The sequence below is a fragment of the Maniola jurtina genome, chromosome 24, assembly GCF_905333055.1.
Source record: "Maniola jurtina chromosome 24, ilManJurt1.1, whole genome shotgun sequence".
Taxonomy (NCBI): domain Eukaryota; kingdom Metazoa; phylum Arthropoda; class Insecta; order Lepidoptera; family Nymphalidae; genus Maniola; species Maniola jurtina.
The window spans coordinates 8,897,328-8,904,147 of NC_060052.1; the positions used below are offsets into that span (position 1 = coordinate 8,897,328).

Consider the following 6,820-nt stretch of genomic DNA (forward strand, 5'->3'; position numbering starts at 1 on the left):
TAACTCTGTCTCTATATTACTCAAGATATGGTCAAAATGGTTATTCCGTTTATCGCCCCTAGGGATAAGGAATAGGAAGTGGTCGTTTAACCACTGGACTATGACGGCTTATCAAAGTGAAAGTAGTTAAATAAAAAACAAGTGTCAATATTATAATTACGTTTATTAATACACATTTTGCCTGTTCGTACACAATCCTCGCTTGAACCGATATTATTTTCACAATTTTCACTCCAATTAACAAAAATAATCCAAAAAAGAACTACTTTTTATATACAAGAAAGTCCAAGGTGAAAGATTTTAATATTTATACTTAGTTAATCAAATCATTAATTACACTAAAATACTTATTTTACTCTATGCGCCAAATACTTACTCTAAAATAAAAATGGATATTTTAGACAAAGGCTGGACTGATCGTCCCAAATAATATTACTATTCAATAAAAGTGACAACGCTATCAATATATGCAATGCCGTATTAATGCTTCCGTCGTGTCGGATTGCCGTCCCATCGGACTGTGAGAGTGAAGGAACAGAGTGTTTATCATCAGATTGCATTGATAGTGAACTCTGTAAGAAACTAATGAGTGTAAGTACTGACAAAAATACTTGCATACAACCTTTATTCTATAGATTTGGAGCACAGAGTATACAAATTAAATAATATAAGTGTTGTGCGAATTAAAAGTTGCTGTATAACATCGCGTAATATAACTCTCGACACACTCAAATAATTACAGAGGAGAATAAAATATCTATCAATCAACTAGAAATAAAATTTTCAAATATACATTTTTATTGCTTTCAAAAAATCTCTAATCGTGGAAGAACTACTTTAATACGTTGAATCCATACAATGCTACATAACTTTTAGCTTAATATTGTAACATAACAATGTTATTGTTAAGAAAAAATGTTATATTTATAGTGTAGACTTATGTTTAAATAAAACAAAAATTAGGGTGGGTTTACATTGCACTAACATGAATCCATACTAATATTATAAACGCGAAAGTCTTGTCTGTCTGCTTTAGCTTTTCACCGCGCATCCATTTGACCGATTTTGACGTTTAGTACTTGCTTCCCGTACACGGATATAGAATACAGTTTATCCCAGAAAATCAAAGATTTCTCTTGGAATTTTAAAAACCTAAATCCACGCGGATAAAGTCGCGGGCATTATTTAGTTGGTACATAATTATGACTTGCCTATCAATAAATTCTAATCATATTATATTATCATAAGAACAGCGATGAAAATAGAACCAACAAGTAGATATATATGCTTTACAATATTTTACAATTATTTTGAGTTACCTAGATAACGCACCAGATAGCTCAAAATGAAAAATAGTTATTATCACTGAAGTAAACCCACCTTGTATTAAGCACACGCATAACAATCTACAGCGAATAGAACAAGTACCTAATCAAATTATTTTTATACAGTAAAATTAAAAAAAAAAAAACAAAAATCAAAAGTATATAAATTGGTCCTTTATAATGGGAATGGCGGCTTCAATCCGCTTGCTAACTTAATATGTTTCGATTAATAATAATGAACAGAAGCATTTGCAGTTTTTGGAATGACAACAGTTAAAAAAAATCATTTGAATCTAAATGCTTTTCTTTACCATTCTACTTTAGCCGGCTAAAATCAAAGACAAGCATCATCAAATAACTACATATGATAAAACATAAAATTAAACTTTGATTTTAGGTTCACCGTTAATTCGTTGCTTCGTTGGTAGAATTAGAGCGTCAGTAAAAACTTACGCATGAAAGTAAAATGGACCTTAATAGCCTTGGTTTTAAGATCAAGTTCGTTCATACATACAGCCAGCGATCCAAGTGAAAAACATGTCAAATTAAAACCAGTGCTTCTGCATTTTTGGCTTTAAAATAAGGGCTTTAGGTCCAATTTACTCTGACGTTGTGTATCGACTCTCGAATTATATCAACATTAGTGAGGTGTAAAACCTCATACGAACCACACATATGAGATTGCATACTATTTGTGGATAAGGCTTTTACTTAAAGCATGATATGATATTTTTGCAAGATACCGCCTAAAGCTTTGGTCCCAATCATGATATTATCCATTCGCATTATATTAGCCGGCATTAAGATACAATATTCATTGTTTTTTTTTTTTTTTGGCAAATCGCTCAATTACGTAAACGTCTGAAAATGCGTCTAACATAAAATGCGCTAAAGAGGTATGACCGAAAAAATTAAATTAGTTGTTTAATGTGATAAATGCAGAAGAAAAAGAACTACATATTTATAACAGCAAAAGAAGATATATTATATCCTTATTTATCGATTGCTTTTAATTTAATATTTAGAATTGCTTATTTCTTTCGCATGCATGTAGCCCGACCCTTACAAATTTTTCGAGCAAATTATTATTTTTAAAACTAAATTCTTACTTTACTGTGCTTTGACATTCTGTTATAAAACTTTACATACGTACAACTAGGGTTGGAAAAAAACTATTTTTTTTTGTTTAAAACAAGTTTAAAACGTGTTTAAAACATTCGCACGCCAACCCTGCGCACAGTCACCGTCAAATAAATGTAAGTAGTCAAGATTACTAAGTACCTTTATTTATGAGTCTATTTGAGAACTTGGCAATTTTTATATCACAAAAGTTGCCATCTCTAGCATGTGCTAGCCTTTTTTTATTACTAAGATGTAGGATTTGCTATTCAATTTTTAACAGCAATGTTTAGGCAGAGTTATATAACTACTTGATTACGTTGCTAGTTACCACGGGTTATATAACAATATTTGACGACGACTGCACTTTTTAAACCGTAAAAATGAATTCAGCTGCCTATTTCACAACATAAGATTATTTAAATGTAAAAACGAAATATTTTGCTATCTTTAAAAAAGTTAGATCTATATTAAAATACAGCGTATAAACGCATAACTTAACAAAATATCGTTAGGAATCAAATCAACAAAATCTCATTCATTTCAATAATAATTTATATTAATCGAAATATCTTACACTTTTGTTAGTGAAAAGTAAGAAATACATACAATACGATCTAATATATTAATTGTTAAGCGCACCTCATTATATTGTTTGATAAATGCTTATAACACCATCATTAAAATATAAGGTGTCCTTGAAAAAAAAAATGAGAAAAGAATTTTAACCCCTTGCACCAACTTTTGTTATCTCATGCTATCCTTTTTCGCACGGAGCATTATGAAAGGGATAGCATTACATTACATTCATTAGTTCAATTTAGAAATTATATACACAATAAAAATAGATTCTTTCTTTTGCTGTCAAGTTACCCTTGACTGCAATCTCACCAGGTGGTAAGTGATGACGCAGACGAAGTGTCAGAGGCGAAAACATCATTTTGAAACAACATAGGATTGTAGTAATAGCTTGGTGCTAGGGGCTAAATATTCAATCTACACAGATATACAATATACATAGCATGATAATTAAGTACTATAAGTATATAATATTGTTTTGATATAAATACCCTACATGTATACAAGTTTCTAGTGCCACCTGTACCGTTCCTATATAACAAGTTAATATTAATTGTGGTATTTGGTAACGCGCGACCATAATTCAAATAAAAGAAAAGACAATTGATAAAAGAAGAGACGACTCTGCAAAAGAATAGATAGCTAATCAAAAATGTGGCTGTTCTTTAGATTAAGAACACGAAAAAGTTAGGCTTATATTATTGCACACACAGCCGAAACAAATCAATATAATCAATCTATCCGTAATCTGTCAATAAGTTACGTAGCGACGTTAATTGTCAAAATGAGCATACAATTTTTGACAAATAAAAACGTTGCTAAGTAACCTATTGACAGATTACAGATATTGATTATTATTTTGGCCTAAGACCCCCACTTACACTAAAACCCAAAAAAAAATAAAATTTCAAGCTCCAAATTCACCAATAAAAGAAGTGACAACTTATAAAAGAAATGACGACTAATAAAAAATAGCTATTTGTTAAAGATATGACGACATATTCTTTCTTATAAAAGAATTCACAACTAATAAAAGAATCGGCGGCTAATAAAAGAAAAGAAATAAGTCTTCATTTTTCGTCGCGCATCACCAAACAACACTTTCATAATAACATTACATATTACATTTAACACTTACAACAATATAACACTAGATTTTTGACACTAATCGATAATTAATCAATGTTCCACTACGATGACCGAAACGGGTATAAAAATATTTTAGTATTAATTAATAATCATTAATTTTAATTAATTTATTTATTACAACGTCTACATAACTACAACCTGCTTTTGAATAATAATGAAAGTTAAGTTTATACAATATTTTAAAGATAATAAATTATTGTAGGTTTTTTTGAGATAAATAAACATAATAATAAGGCTTCGCGCAAACGGGCCACAAACAGCGATGGCTGGCGACAAGCTGCTTACATGATTTTTAACCATAGGCTTACATTACTTCGTATGGACCCGGTCAATGAACAAACAAAATGGCACCGATTCCTCGGTGCTAAAATGTGTAAGGAGCACCGAAGCGAACTGTGACGTCTGGATTTCAAACGCTAGCAGACGTTGCCTTGCATTGCTAAAATGCCGAGTTCATGAGTGTTTAAGAGATGGCGCTGATTTTTTTAGTGATCAAACCGTGATTTTTTTTTTGTTAGTACAACCATATCTTGTCATTATATGAATGTTTTTAATACGTTTTGTATGGAATCGCCGCACACGTGTAGAGAGTGGCGCGACACGCCAACGCCACCGGTGGGGCCACTCGCGACGCGGGTCTTTGACTTAATACACTGTTAAAACGAGACAACGTTATATGGCTAGCATAAATCTGTCTCGTTTTAACTAAATCTTAAGTCTAAGCAAAGTCAAAGTGCGCTCTATAGATTTCAATCTGTGTCCGCAACATGTCACCGGAGGTGGCCACGCGCTACTTACAGCGGGAGAGTTATGAATTGTAGCGGCTACCAACGACCACTATGTAACCACCGATCACTCGTGGCAGCCATCGTCCACCTTCGTTGGCGCGGTACCAAAGGGCGTGGAACGCGACAGCCACCGGTGGTCTGTGGCCCGTTTGCGCTAACTCTTACAGTCAAATAAAATTGTTTGTTCCTTCGAAATAATTTTATTACAGACATTGAACTGATATTATGTTACAGGATTTATACAGATTTTAAACATTTTTATTGTATAACAAAAATGTTTTAGTTTCATAAAATGTAATTAAGTTACTAGCTACATTATACAAGAATTAAACAACAAAACTCTAAAGAAATAACTAGTGATAGTCTATGATTTCAAAATAGCACCCTAATAAATTAAAACTGTGATGATATCCCTACAAATAAGTACCTGTACTCTATCCACGGAAATAAGTTAGTATAAAGGTGCCCACGCACTCGAACTGAACTGCGCGTCGCGGCAGCGCCCCGCACGATATTCTCTCCAGCCGCCACGCGCGGCAGTGACGCGCAGTTCAGCTGCAGTTCAGTTCGATTGCGTGGGCACCTTAAAGCTCTCTCTATTACATAATCCCATACAAACGACAGAGACAAAAATGTCAGTGGGCGTTAACCATTTCAACCAACCAATCCTAAACATGTTTTCAAAAACCTTCGAAATTCAATATGAAAATGTTTTCAAAAAACATAAGAAATTCAATTCCAAAACATAGTTTCATTTGGTTGGTGAATCAAAATGTTTAACGCCCATTGAGATTTCCGTCTCTGTCATTTGTATGGGATTACGTAACAGAGAAAGTTTATACTAATTTATTTCCATGGTTAGAACATAGAGATAGAGAAATACACTTCCCATGAAAAAAAATCGAAACCTTCGCTTCGATTCGAATTGGTTTCGTAACATCTATAGAGCGCACTTTGACTTTGCTTAGACTTAAATTTCAGTTAAAACGAGACAGATTTATACCAGCGGTATAGCGCTGTCTCGTTTTAACAGTGTCTTAAGTCTGAGCAAAGACAAAGTGCCCTCTACAAATTCTCAGCCTTAGTTTGGAAGTGTTTCGATTTTTTGATGAGAAGTATATTTAGCGTTCCGATACGATGCTATATAAATAGAAGCCAGATAGAATAAAATTAAATCATCATCATCACCATCAACCCATTGCCGGCTCACTACTGAGCACAGATCTCTCAGAATGAGAAGGGTCATAGTCCACCACACTGGCCAAGTGCGGACTGGCAGACTTCACACACCATTGAGAACATTATAGAGAACTCTTAGGCACGCAGGTTTCCTTTAGAAATAGGAAAAAATTATGCCAAGGCATAAAAAGACATGTTTTAAGTGTGATTGTTTGTTTGTCCTACCTTTATGCCCTAACTAAGCTACCAATCGACTTCATTCTTGGCATAGAGATAGTTGAAAGTACGGAGCATTACCTACTTTTATCCAGGAAAATGAAAGAGTTCCCACGGGATTTTTAACAACCTAAATCCTCCCGAAGTCGCAGGCATCAGCTATATTAATATATCACTTGCTGTAACAGTGAAGGAAAACATCGTTAGGAAACCTACATGCCTGAGTTCTCCATAATGTTCTCAAAGGTGTGTGAAGTCTGCCAATCCGCACTTGGCCAGCGTGGTAGAGTAAGGCCAAAACCATCACTCTGAGAGGAGACCCGTGCTCTGTAGTGCGCCGGCAATGGGTTGATCATGATGATGATAAAAAAAATGTTAATCATAGACAATCACAAGTATTAGTTTAGAATGTCTAACACCATAATATCATGTTGTGATATATACGCTGATATGCACCTCTGTATA

General features: G+C 33.7%; 1 long non-coding RNA gene across 1 annotated transcript; it reads right to left on the minus strand.

Annotated features, from left to right (window-relative positions):
- Positions 1 to 144: 144 nt before the first annotated feature.
- Positions 145 to 5,514, minus strand: LOC123877715. The gene is made up of 2 exons (XR_006798658.1): positions 2,764 to 5,514; positions 145 to 2,663 (listed from the first exon to the last, which is right to left on the minus strand). It is a non-coding gene; the product is annotated as an uncharacterized LOC123877715 (long non-coding RNA).
- Between the last annotated feature and the right edge of the window lie 1,306 nt (positions 5,515 to 6,820).